Source organism: Capra hircus, chromosome 24 (genome assembly GCF_001704415.2).
Source record: "Capra hircus breed San Clemente chromosome 24, ASM170441v1, whole genome shotgun sequence".
Lineage (NCBI taxonomy): Eukaryota > Metazoa > Chordata > Mammalia > Artiodactyla > Bovidae > Capra > Capra hircus.
In genome coordinates, this window is record NC_030831.1 from 57,030,439 (window position 1) to 57,041,366 (window position 10,928).

The window sequence follows — 10,928 nt, forward strand, 5'->3', positions numbered from 1 at the left end:
TGCTTTTGAACTGTGGTGTTGGAGAAGACTCTTGAGAGTCCCTTGGACTGCAAGGAGATCCAACCAGTCCATTCTGAAGGAGGTCAGCCTTGGGATTTCTTTGGAAGGAATGACGCTAAAGCTGAAGCTCCAGTACTTTGGCCACCTCATGCGAAGAATTGACTCATTGGAAAAGACTCTGATGATGAGAGGGATTGGGGGCAGGAGGAGAAGGGGACGACAGAGGATGAGATGGCTGGATGGCATCATGGACTCGATGGATGTGAGTCTGAGTGAACTCCGGGAGTTGGTGATGGACAGGGAGGCCTGGTGTGCTGCGATTCATGGGGTCGCAAAGAATCAGACACGACTGAGCGACTAAACTGAACTGAATTAAAGATAGTCCTCTTTATGGTTTCAAGCTCAATGTAAAATGTCAAATTAAGTGGATTGCCTTTCATACTATGTATATAATCTTTGAATCAAGCAGGAAATGTTCACTGAGAAGTGGACACTGCTTTCCTATATGCTTGGCTAACTTTCCATTCTTAGGACAAAAATTACATGAGTTTAGTTTCCCCTTTTGGAGAAGGAAATGACAACTCACTGCAGTATTCTTGCCTGGAGAATTTCATGGACAGAGGAGTCTGGAGGGCTACAGTCTGTGGGATCGCAAAGAGTCAGACATTACTGAATGACTAACACACTTTGGTTTGCCCTTTAAAGAGGTGATCTTGGACTTCCTTGGTGGTCCCGTGGCTAAGACTCCACTTTCCCAATGCAGGGGGCCTGAGTTTGACCCCTGGTCAAGGAATTAGATCCCACATGCTTCAGCTAAAGATCCCGCATGCTCCAATGAAGACTGATTGCATTCTACAACTAAGACCCAGCACAGCCAAGTATTAATAAATAAGTAAATATTTTTAAAGATACTTTTAAACATTGAAAGCTGGTGTTTGTAGATAATATACTCTTCTACCTAAAGTCTAAACCTATTGCTTTTAAATCAACTACACAAAAAGTCTCTACATTTTGAAATGCTGTGCTAGAGAAAGTGTGGACAAGGCCAGAGAGCTAGAAAAGTTCAAGGGTTTTTAACAGCTGAGCGATGTGGGCTCTTCTCGGCTACTTCTGGGAGGCTCTGGATAAGTCACCTTTCCATCTCTGGTGCTGGGCCCCACCTGCTCAGTGAAGATAAGGAGGGTCTTCTGGCCCCTCCCAGGGAAATGCCCATGATTAGTGACAAGGCATAAAGGTGCCAAATCTCACATAATCAACACTGGGGAGAGTTAAATTTGTATCTGGCCAGAAACAAGAAGTGAAGTGAAGTCTCCCAGTCATGTCCAACTCTTTGCGACCCCATGGACTGTAGCCTACCAGGCTTCTCCGTCCATCGGATTTTCCAGGCAAGGGTGCTGGAGTGGGTGCCGTTTCCTTCTCCAAGAAGCAAGGAAGGAGCTAGCAAAACACGCTTTATTAAGTGAATCAACATAACATTTTAAAAAAGTGAATTAGCACTATTTCATACATTTTTCTCACATCTTGTATTTTCATTTTTACTGACTTTAAAAAAAACTCATTCAAAATTATGTTCATGTATAAAACCCCCCAATACACATATTAAGAGTCATAGGTTACAAATGGAAATAGAACTTTATTATTTTTCCCCAAAGAGAGCTTCATAACATTTGTTATTTCTAATCTATGGCTTATTTCTTACAAACATCAAATATAACAGCTTTTCAGTGAGTAAATTTTTATGTTCTTTTGAAATGAAAGCAGATAAATATGCTTTTTGTGTGTCCTTTTCAAAACTGATTGGAAAATACAACCTTTGCACCAGAAACTGAATTCTAAATATGGGTTTACTAAGAAATCCAGAAAATCTGTGAAAGGCTAAATGAACTTATAAGACTATGTGAGATTTTTATATATTATGTATATATTTCTATGTATATATACATGCATGTATGTATATATAAATGGATTTTTCTGGTTTAAATATCTGTAGCAAAATAATAGCCACTTTCCTTAACAAACAGAAGGTGCAGTCTCTGGGCCAGCTCAGATAAGCAGCACCCCCATCACAAGGAGAGAGGGCTTGTCTGAGCTCGGGTGACTTAATTAGTGAAGAAAGCATTCTCTTGTCACAGCCAACACTCAGAGTTCAGCCTGTGGTCCTAAATAAAATGAATTTGTTGGTTTCAGCTCAATGCTTCAATGCAGAAGGAGGCGGGAGGAGATCCCCTAATTCATTATTTGCCATGATTGGCACCTCCAGGCTGCACAGACTAAATTTAGACTACTCAATTCTGTCTCCTTAATCAGAAAAACAACAGGGTGAGGGAGGGATGCTGTTGAGTGTAGGGAGAAAGAGTGGCTTTGTGAGGCAGACAAATGGTGAGCTCTAATAATTACTCAGGGAAATCTGATCAATGGTCCCCACGACTCTTTTCCACCAAAGAGGCCAATGGAATGTGCATTCTAACTGCCCCTGAACCACACAGAGCCTCAGTATTAAGCCCACTAGTGATGATGGGTTTATTAGTTCATCTGCACATTTTGATGGAGCGTCTACTATGAGCCAAGCATTGTATCAGATGCTGTGAAGGACAGAAAGTAAGCTGTACCCTCAGCGTTGACATGTACACTACATGGGTGGGGTGGACAGCTGGTGGGGGGCTGCTGTGTAGCACAGGGCGCTCAGCTCGGTGCTCTGTGATGACCTGGAGGGCTATAGCTGGGGGCATGGTGGAAGCGAGGCTCAAGCGAGAGGATGCATAGGCTTATACATGTGTGTGGCAGCACTAAGTCGCTTCAGTTGTGTCCGACTCTTTGCGACCCCATGGACTGTAGCCCGCCAGGCTTCTCTGTTCATGGGATTCTTCAGGCAAGAACACTGGAGTGGGTTGCCATGCCCTCCTCCAGGGGATCTTCCCAACCCAGGGATGGAGCCCAGGTCTTTTATGTCTCCTGAACTGGCAGATGGGGGTTCTTTATCACTAGCACCACCTGGGAAACCCAGATATGTATATTACATATAGCTGATTCACGTTGTATAACAGAAGGTAACACACCATTGTAAAGCAATTATACTCCAATTTAAAAAATAAATTTAAAAAAGTAAATTGTACTCCCAAGTAGCTTATTCATTTATGAAAGAAATAAGTATAGAGGGCCCACTGCCTATGTCAGGCACACAGTGGGCACAGCAATGAACTGGACTATCTCTACTTTCACGCAATTTCCATTCTAGAAGGCAAGGCAGACAATAAAGAAAAGATACATGCCACAATGTCAGCAATGACTAGGAACCGTGAGGAAAAATAATAAAGGGGGCGAAGGAACGGAGGGTGGCAGGTACTGTTATTTCCGGGGCTGCTGTGGGACATGGCTTCTCTGCAAAGGTGGCGGTTGAGGGGGGCCTGTGGGGAGTGAGGGACGCTGTTTGTGGAAGGGCTTTGCGAGCAGAGAATCAGAAAGTGCTGGGATACGTTGAGGCTTGTGTTAGTTCCATGGGGCTGCTGGAACAGAATACCACAGAGCAGGGGGCTCAAGACCACAGAAATGTACTGCATTCTAGTCTGGGGCTAGAAGTTCAAGTCCAGGTCAACAGGGCCATGCTTCCTCTGCAGTCTGTAGGGGAGAACCCTTTCCTGTCTCTTCCTAGCTTCTGGCAGCCCTTGACCCTCCTGGCCTTGTGGCTGCCTCGCTCTGATCTCACAAGGTCTTTTCTCAGTGTATCTCTTTTCCCATAACCATCTTCCCTCTAGAAGGACACCACTCCTACAACCCAGTCCAGTATTCTTGCTGGAAAATCCCATGCACAGAGGAACCTGGCGGGCTACAGTCCACAGTGTGGCAAAAAGTCACGACTGAGTGACTAAACACCACCACCATATTGGATAAAGAGCCCACCAGATTGACCTCATCTGAATTTGGCTACACTTGCAAAGAACCTCTTGTTAAGTAAGGTCACATTTCCAAGCACCAGAGGGGAGGATTTTAATATACAGGGGAAGGGGGTAATTTTTGGGAGGCAGGGGACACAGCTCACCCCATAAGAAGGCCTTGAGGGACAGTAAAGGAAACTGCATGTCTTGAGCAGAGTTTGTGGGGTAGAGGGCAAGGAATTTTGGCTGATTAGACTGATGGTGAAGCTGAAACTCCAATACTTTGGCCACCTGATGTGAAGAGCTGACTCATTTGAAAAGACCCTGATGCTGGGAAAGATGGTGGGAGGAGAAGGGGACAGCAGAGGATGAGATTGCTGGATGGCATCACCGACTCAATGGACATGGGTGGGTGGACTCTGGGAGTTGGTGATGGACAGGGAGGCCTGGCGTGCTGCGATTCCACGGGTCGCGAAGAGTTGGACACGACTGAGCGACTGAACTGATCTGTCTTTTGAACAGATCTCCCTCTAATAGAGTGATCCATGCTTTGAGCAAAACATTCACTTTGTCTGCAGTGCAGAGAGAGACGCAGGGCTCTTACGTCAGGTTTAAGGCATGCATCGGATGACTAAATAAGTTCATTTCCTCCATGGGGTTCTAATTTTTGTTTATTTATTTGAGATCATATTGGGCAAGAGTGTTTTTCTCCAGAGAGATCGTTGCCCCTGGGGTGGTGGGAGGGTCCCTCCACCCCTTCTGGCCTGCCCCTGCCAGGATCTCAGGGTCCCACCGGTCTTAGATGCGGTTTGTGTTTATTTCTTGGCTTGGCAGTCCTGCTCCTTGTAGGTACATTCAAACCAAGGAAGCTGACTATTTCCGGCGAGCTCTCATTCCCTGTCAGAGCCCTGGGTGGTCTTCCTTGTCTTTCTGTGCTGTATGGAGCCAGTTTTCTAGATTTCACAGAAAGGCCAGCCTTCCAAGGGCCCCCTTCATGCAGGGGTGGGTCTAGCCTTTCCTCCACCGTCCTGTCCAGGTGTGGCCTGGGCATTCCAGAGATGCGTATATGATGTGTTCACTTTGTGAAAATTCATAGTATTGCACACTTAAATGTGTGCCCTTTTTTTGTATATTTTAGTGAAGTGAAAGTTGCTCAGTTGTGTCTGACTCTTTGCAACCTCAAGGACTAGACAGTCCATGGAATTCTCCAGGCCAGAATACTGGAGTGGGGAGCCTTTCCCTTCTCTGGGGGATCGTCCCAAGCCAGGGATTGAACCCAGGTCTCCCGCATTGCAGATGGATTCTTTACCAGGTGAGCCACAAGGGAAGCCCAAGAATACTGGAGTGGGTAGTCTATCCCTTCTCCAACGGATCTGCCTAATCCAGGAGCGGGTTCTTTACCTGCTGAGCTACCAGGAAAACCTTTTTTTGGTATATTTTACTACAACTTTAAAAGAGACCCCAAGTGCCTTTATCTGGGTTCAATTCTCCCTCTAACTCCCATACCTAACCCAACAGCTCTGGCTTAGAGACCCTCTCGATTCCTTCTTCCCCAGTTCGATGCCTAGAGGTGTTTCTTTCACTCAGCTAAGAGGAGAGTGTGTGTGGAATTAATATATTTATCCAGTAAAGTTACCTGTTTACAGTGGGGAGGAAGAAGCGAGTAGAAGTTTCCCTGATGAAAGTGAATAATGAGGGTTTCCCTGGTAGTCCAGTGGTTAAGAATCCATCCTGCAATGCAGGGGACACCGGTTTGATCCTTGGTCCAGGAAGATCCCGTATGTCATGGGACAACTAAACCCATGCACCCCAACTACTGAGCCTGTGAGCTGCAACCACTGAAGCCCGAGCACCCTCGAGTCCGTGCTCCACAACAAAAGAAGCCCTCGCCCTCATCCTGCTTTATAGAGAGGAGCCCATGCTCTCCGCAACTAAAGCCCACATACAGCAACAAAGACCCAGCACAGCCAAAAATAAATACATAATTATTTAGGGAAAAATAGTGAGTGATGAGGATACAAGAGTGCTTTTTCTTCAAGGTGATATAGAGCTTACAAGAAGACTATGCTGGTTATATACTGAATGTGGGGAGACACCCTGGAGGCAGAAGGGCACATGATAACTAAGGGCAAGGCATTCACTTGGCCACTGCACAGGGTCTGGGAAGGACTCAGATAAGGGTGGGAGAGATGGCTGAGGACTGAGTCTGAATGTGAGAACTTGGATCTTTGTTGGTAGGTGAACGGGCTCATGGGTGGACAGGACAGTCACAGAGAAGAGGAGCCTATTCAGTGCGGTGCTGAGAGGAAGAGGACGGAGCAAGCCGGGTCCAGGCGAGAAGAGAAGAGAGGCAGGGAGAGCCAACAGGAGCCAGCGGCTATGGTTTCCAAGAGCCATCCTGAGTGGCGTGGCCGGGGGCAGAGAAGGACAGCCATCGATGGCGCACTGGAGACCAGAGGGAGGGCAGAGTCAGGTAGTTCAAGGGCATCAGCAGCAGTGAGGCCGAAAAAGAGAAACGCTTTGGAGCTGGTGTGAGGCAAAGATGAGCACACTTTCTTACTGTCGTTTTTTTCGTATTGTCTGTTTGTGCCTGAGTGTGTTCTACATTGCAGGAAGGACAAACAGGTACAGCCATCCAGCAGAAAGTCGCAGTGGGCATCCACATAGAGAAAAGGATTGAAACTGACCATTCATTCATTTTTCTTACCGAACAATTTACAGTGAATTCGTCACTCTCCTTGCTGATCTCCTAATAGCTATTAATTGAGTTTCTTCACTTTCGCCTATGCCCTTTTGAGTTGTCTTCAACTTCAGAGTGAAACCCTCTGGGTATAAAGATGGGGGCTGGAACATATGGATGTAATTTCACTCCTTCCCTAAAACCCCACTAAGATGTTGGGAGGTTTTGCTGTTGGTGGTAGTAGTGATGGTGTGTTTTGTTTGCTTCCAAGCATAAATCTAAAAGGCTGGGGAGAAAAGAAAAAGGAACCACAGCAATAAATTTGGGGAGCTGGAAGGCTGATGGATAAATGGTTAATGATTTAGCAAACTCAAAAAAACTGAATCTAAAGATGGCCAACCTACGACAAGAGCCATCCAGATTTACCTGACAGAACCCCTAGGAGGTTCCAGGTTGGCAGCGGCAGGTGCCCCTGGACATGGGGATGAAAGATAGAGATGCTAGACTGAGATAGATTCAGGGAACTAGACTCTTCACCCTCCACCCCTTTCCCTCCACAGGAGATGAGAAGAGTCTGCAATCCAACCAGCACAAGAGGAGAGATCCAAGAATGTTGACATCAAGGACTCACACCCAACAGCTGAGGCAGCTCACCCTACGGGTGGGCTCAAATCTTTCCCAACACACTTTAAAAGCATTTTACCTCCTATTTGGAATTTGCAGTAGAAAAACAAGTATCATTTGACATCTGAGAAAAGTCTCCAGGAAAACAACATTTTTGGCAGCAGGAACTGGTTTTGAGGAAAACAATTTTTCCACGGACCTGGGGTAGGGCGTGGGGGATGGCTTGGGGATTCAAGAGCAGTGATGGGGAGTGGCTGTAAATAAAGACGAAGCGTCACTCAATCCCCTGCCACTCACCTCCTGCTGTGTGGCCCGGTTCCTATCAGGCCACGGACCAGTACCAGTACCAGTACCAGCCCAGGGGTTGGGGACCCCTGCTCTAAGAGGAGAGACAGAGACCCAAACACACAGAAGAAAACATGGAGGAAATGGGCATGATACAGGAAGAAGAAAACTTGGATAAAAGACCACAAAGATGGAACTTGCTGAGATCAGCGTAAAAAAAATTTTTTTTTAAATATTTTACTATGCTAACAGAGATGAAAAACTCAATAGAAGAGAAAAAGTTAAAGAAAATGTTCAGAAAATAGCAAGCAAAAAGAAAAAAAAAAACAAGATAAAAGGATTTAAAAGGAGGTCTACTACCTGAATAATAGCAGTTAAGGAAAAAAAACAAGAGAGAACACTTTCTAAAAAACAATTGAAACTTTTTCACAAAGGAAAGCTATGACTTTCTGAATTTAAAAAGCCTATCAACTTCCCAACAGAATGGGAGAACAGTCCCAAGAAATATCGTATTTCAGAACATGGGGACAAACTTTTAGAACAGACAAGTCTTATGTAGAAGACCAAGGATGAGAATGACTGGGAATTCTACACAGCAGCACTGCAAACTAGAATGGTAAAACTGAAAGCCAGGGCTGCAAAATCCTGAGGGAAAAATGCTTTCTGATCCACGATTTTATACGGAGGCTATTCCAGACTCACGGAGTCTCTGTCTCCTGCATTGGCAGGCAGATTCTTTACCACTAGCGCCACCTGGGAAGCCCATAGCATGCATGCATGGTTTAGGTGTGAAGATAAGTTAAACACTTTTTTTCAGATAGACAAATTCTCAGTGAACTGACCTTTCATGCACCCTTTCTCAGGAAATTACTGGAGGATGTGCTCCATCAAAATAAGGAAGAAAACCAAGAAACAGGGAAACACAGGAAACAGGATGTCCAATGGAGAAGAAAGATGATGGGGGTTCTCTGGGTAGCAGAGAAAGAAGACCCCAGGATGACAAATGTGTTTCAAGATTCCAGGGTGGCTGGTTCAGACTACAGCAGACAAGCTCTAAGAGAAGCTTCTAATGAGCACCTGACCTGTCTTGGGTACCTTTGGGGACTGAATTCATGATGAAAAGTAAGATGACTGTTCATTATATGTTAGTCACTCAAGTCATGTCCAACTCTTTGTGACCCCATGGACTGTATAGCCCTCCAGGCTCCTCCATCCGTGGGATTTTTCAGGTAAGAATGCTGGAGTGGGTTGCCATTTCCTTCTCCGGGGGAACTTCCCAACCCAGGGATTGAACCCGGGTCTCACACATTGCAGGCAGACTCTACCATCTGAGCCACCAGGAAAGCCCGTCTGTTCATTACGGGGGAAAAGTTGGCCAGGAAAGCATTAGTAATATACAACATGGTCAGCCAAAGTAAGGATTTCGCTAAGCTGGAAGGACAGAGAGATGAGAAGGGGGCACATGAACGGTGGACAGGGAAAGGAAGCAGCAAAATCTTCATGGAGGAGCAAGAGAGAATGTCTAAAACCGAAAAATATAGACCCGTTCTTTTAGTAACATGGAGGTAAATGCCTGAAGAAGCTAAAACTTTTGAACATCTCCATTTCTATGAGCCAAAGTACTAAACTGGATTAAATACAAACTCAATGTTGATGCCAGAAACCAGAATCTCTGAACTTCAGAGTATACCAGGATTTTTCACCTAATCATTAGTAACAATCCAGGAGGTAGAAGGAAACTTTTCAGCGTAAGAAACTGAATCATTTAATTGACCGGCAATTACCAACTGCTACCGGAGAGTGAAACAGTAACCCACTCCAGTATTCTGCCCTGGAGAAGCCCATGGGCAGGAGAGCCTGGCAGGCTACAGTCCATGGGGTCGCAAAGAATTGCACAAGACTGAGCGCTTGGAGCAGAGCATACCAAATACTGTGAATCACAGCACTTGTGCCTAGTAACATCTTTTTTCCTTAGAAGGACTGAATGAAATAATATGATCCTAAGTTTAAAATCATTCAAGCTTTGAAGTTTAAACTTCATTCTGTCACTTTTAACGATGCATCTTCAGGAATGATTTTTAAGCTTTCTCAGCCATTATCTCAGGAATAATAAGTGCTATTGCTTATTAGAGGACTATAATATAAAATTTATATACTGTATGAATTAATAATTTATATAACTTATCACAGGCTATTGTGGGGATCACGGCACGTGCTAGTACATGGCTGACACAAAGCAGTACTCCATTATTTTGCGAATTTCCCAGTATGACTTGAAAGCTAACGAGTACACAGGTATAGTGTTTTTGTGGCTACTGGTCAATATTGAAGAGTCTCAGCCTTACCCCAGTGTTCCCTGAGGCTGGGAACGCTCTCAAAAGAGATGAATGTGAAATAATGAGGACCTACAGTGATGATGAGAGGCTTAAGGTTGGCTTTGGAAGTGTGCGGTAGCTACTTGGTGAGTCAACCTAACTCTGCCACAGCCTCACCTGCGCAGGCTTTTAAAAAATAGGCTGGGACTTTCTTGGTAGTCCAGTGGCTAAGACTCCATGCTCCTAAGGCAGGGGGTCTGAGTTCATTTCCTGGTTGGGGAACTACATCCCATATGCTGCAGCTAAGACTCAGCACAGCCAAATAAATAAATAAAAATAAATACTTAAAAAAAAAAATCCTGGGTCCATCTCTGAAATTCAGATTCTACTGGTCTGGGACGAGGCCTGAGCACCAGTACGGTAACAGTCCCAAGTGACCTCCATGTGTAGGAAGGTTGCTTCTGAGTCATGTTACTCTACACTCAACGAGAAATTTTGGGGACGTCCCTGGTGGTCCACTGGCTGACTCCCCGCTCCCAATGCAGGGGGCCCAGGCTCGACCCCTGGTCAGGGAACCAGATCCCACATGCCACAACAGAGTTCGCGTGCCACAACAAAGGTCGACGATTCCACGTGCCACTAACACCTGCCACAGCCACGTAAATAAAACAGGAAACTTTTAGAAAATGCTAGAGGCAGCCGGATGGGAGGAGTCAGGTAGCCAGAAACGGCTGCAGGACATGACCAAAACAGAGAGCTGTGAGTACCGGGTTGGCCGAAAAGTTTGTTCAGGTTTTTCCATGAGATGCTGCAGAAAAACCTGAACAAACTTTTTGGCCAACCCAATACTGAAATCATTTGAATTGCTGTTAAGATTAACCTCCCACCTGTCTCCAAGACTTTCAACAGGTCAGCTACACAAGTACCCAAGGTGCAGGGGTTGCTGGTGTGAGAATCACACAGAAGGAAGAGGTTATGGGCGGGAAAGAGCCACGAGATGAGTTCTGCCAGAGAACTCAGAGCCCGGGGGTCTGAGAGGGGGACGCTTGGCGGGGACGTGCTGGGGGGTGACGCTCGGGTCTCAGTGACAACCGGAGCGAAGGGAGCGCAAGCCCAGGTGCCTAAGGTTTGCTGCTGGACTCCTGGTCTGAT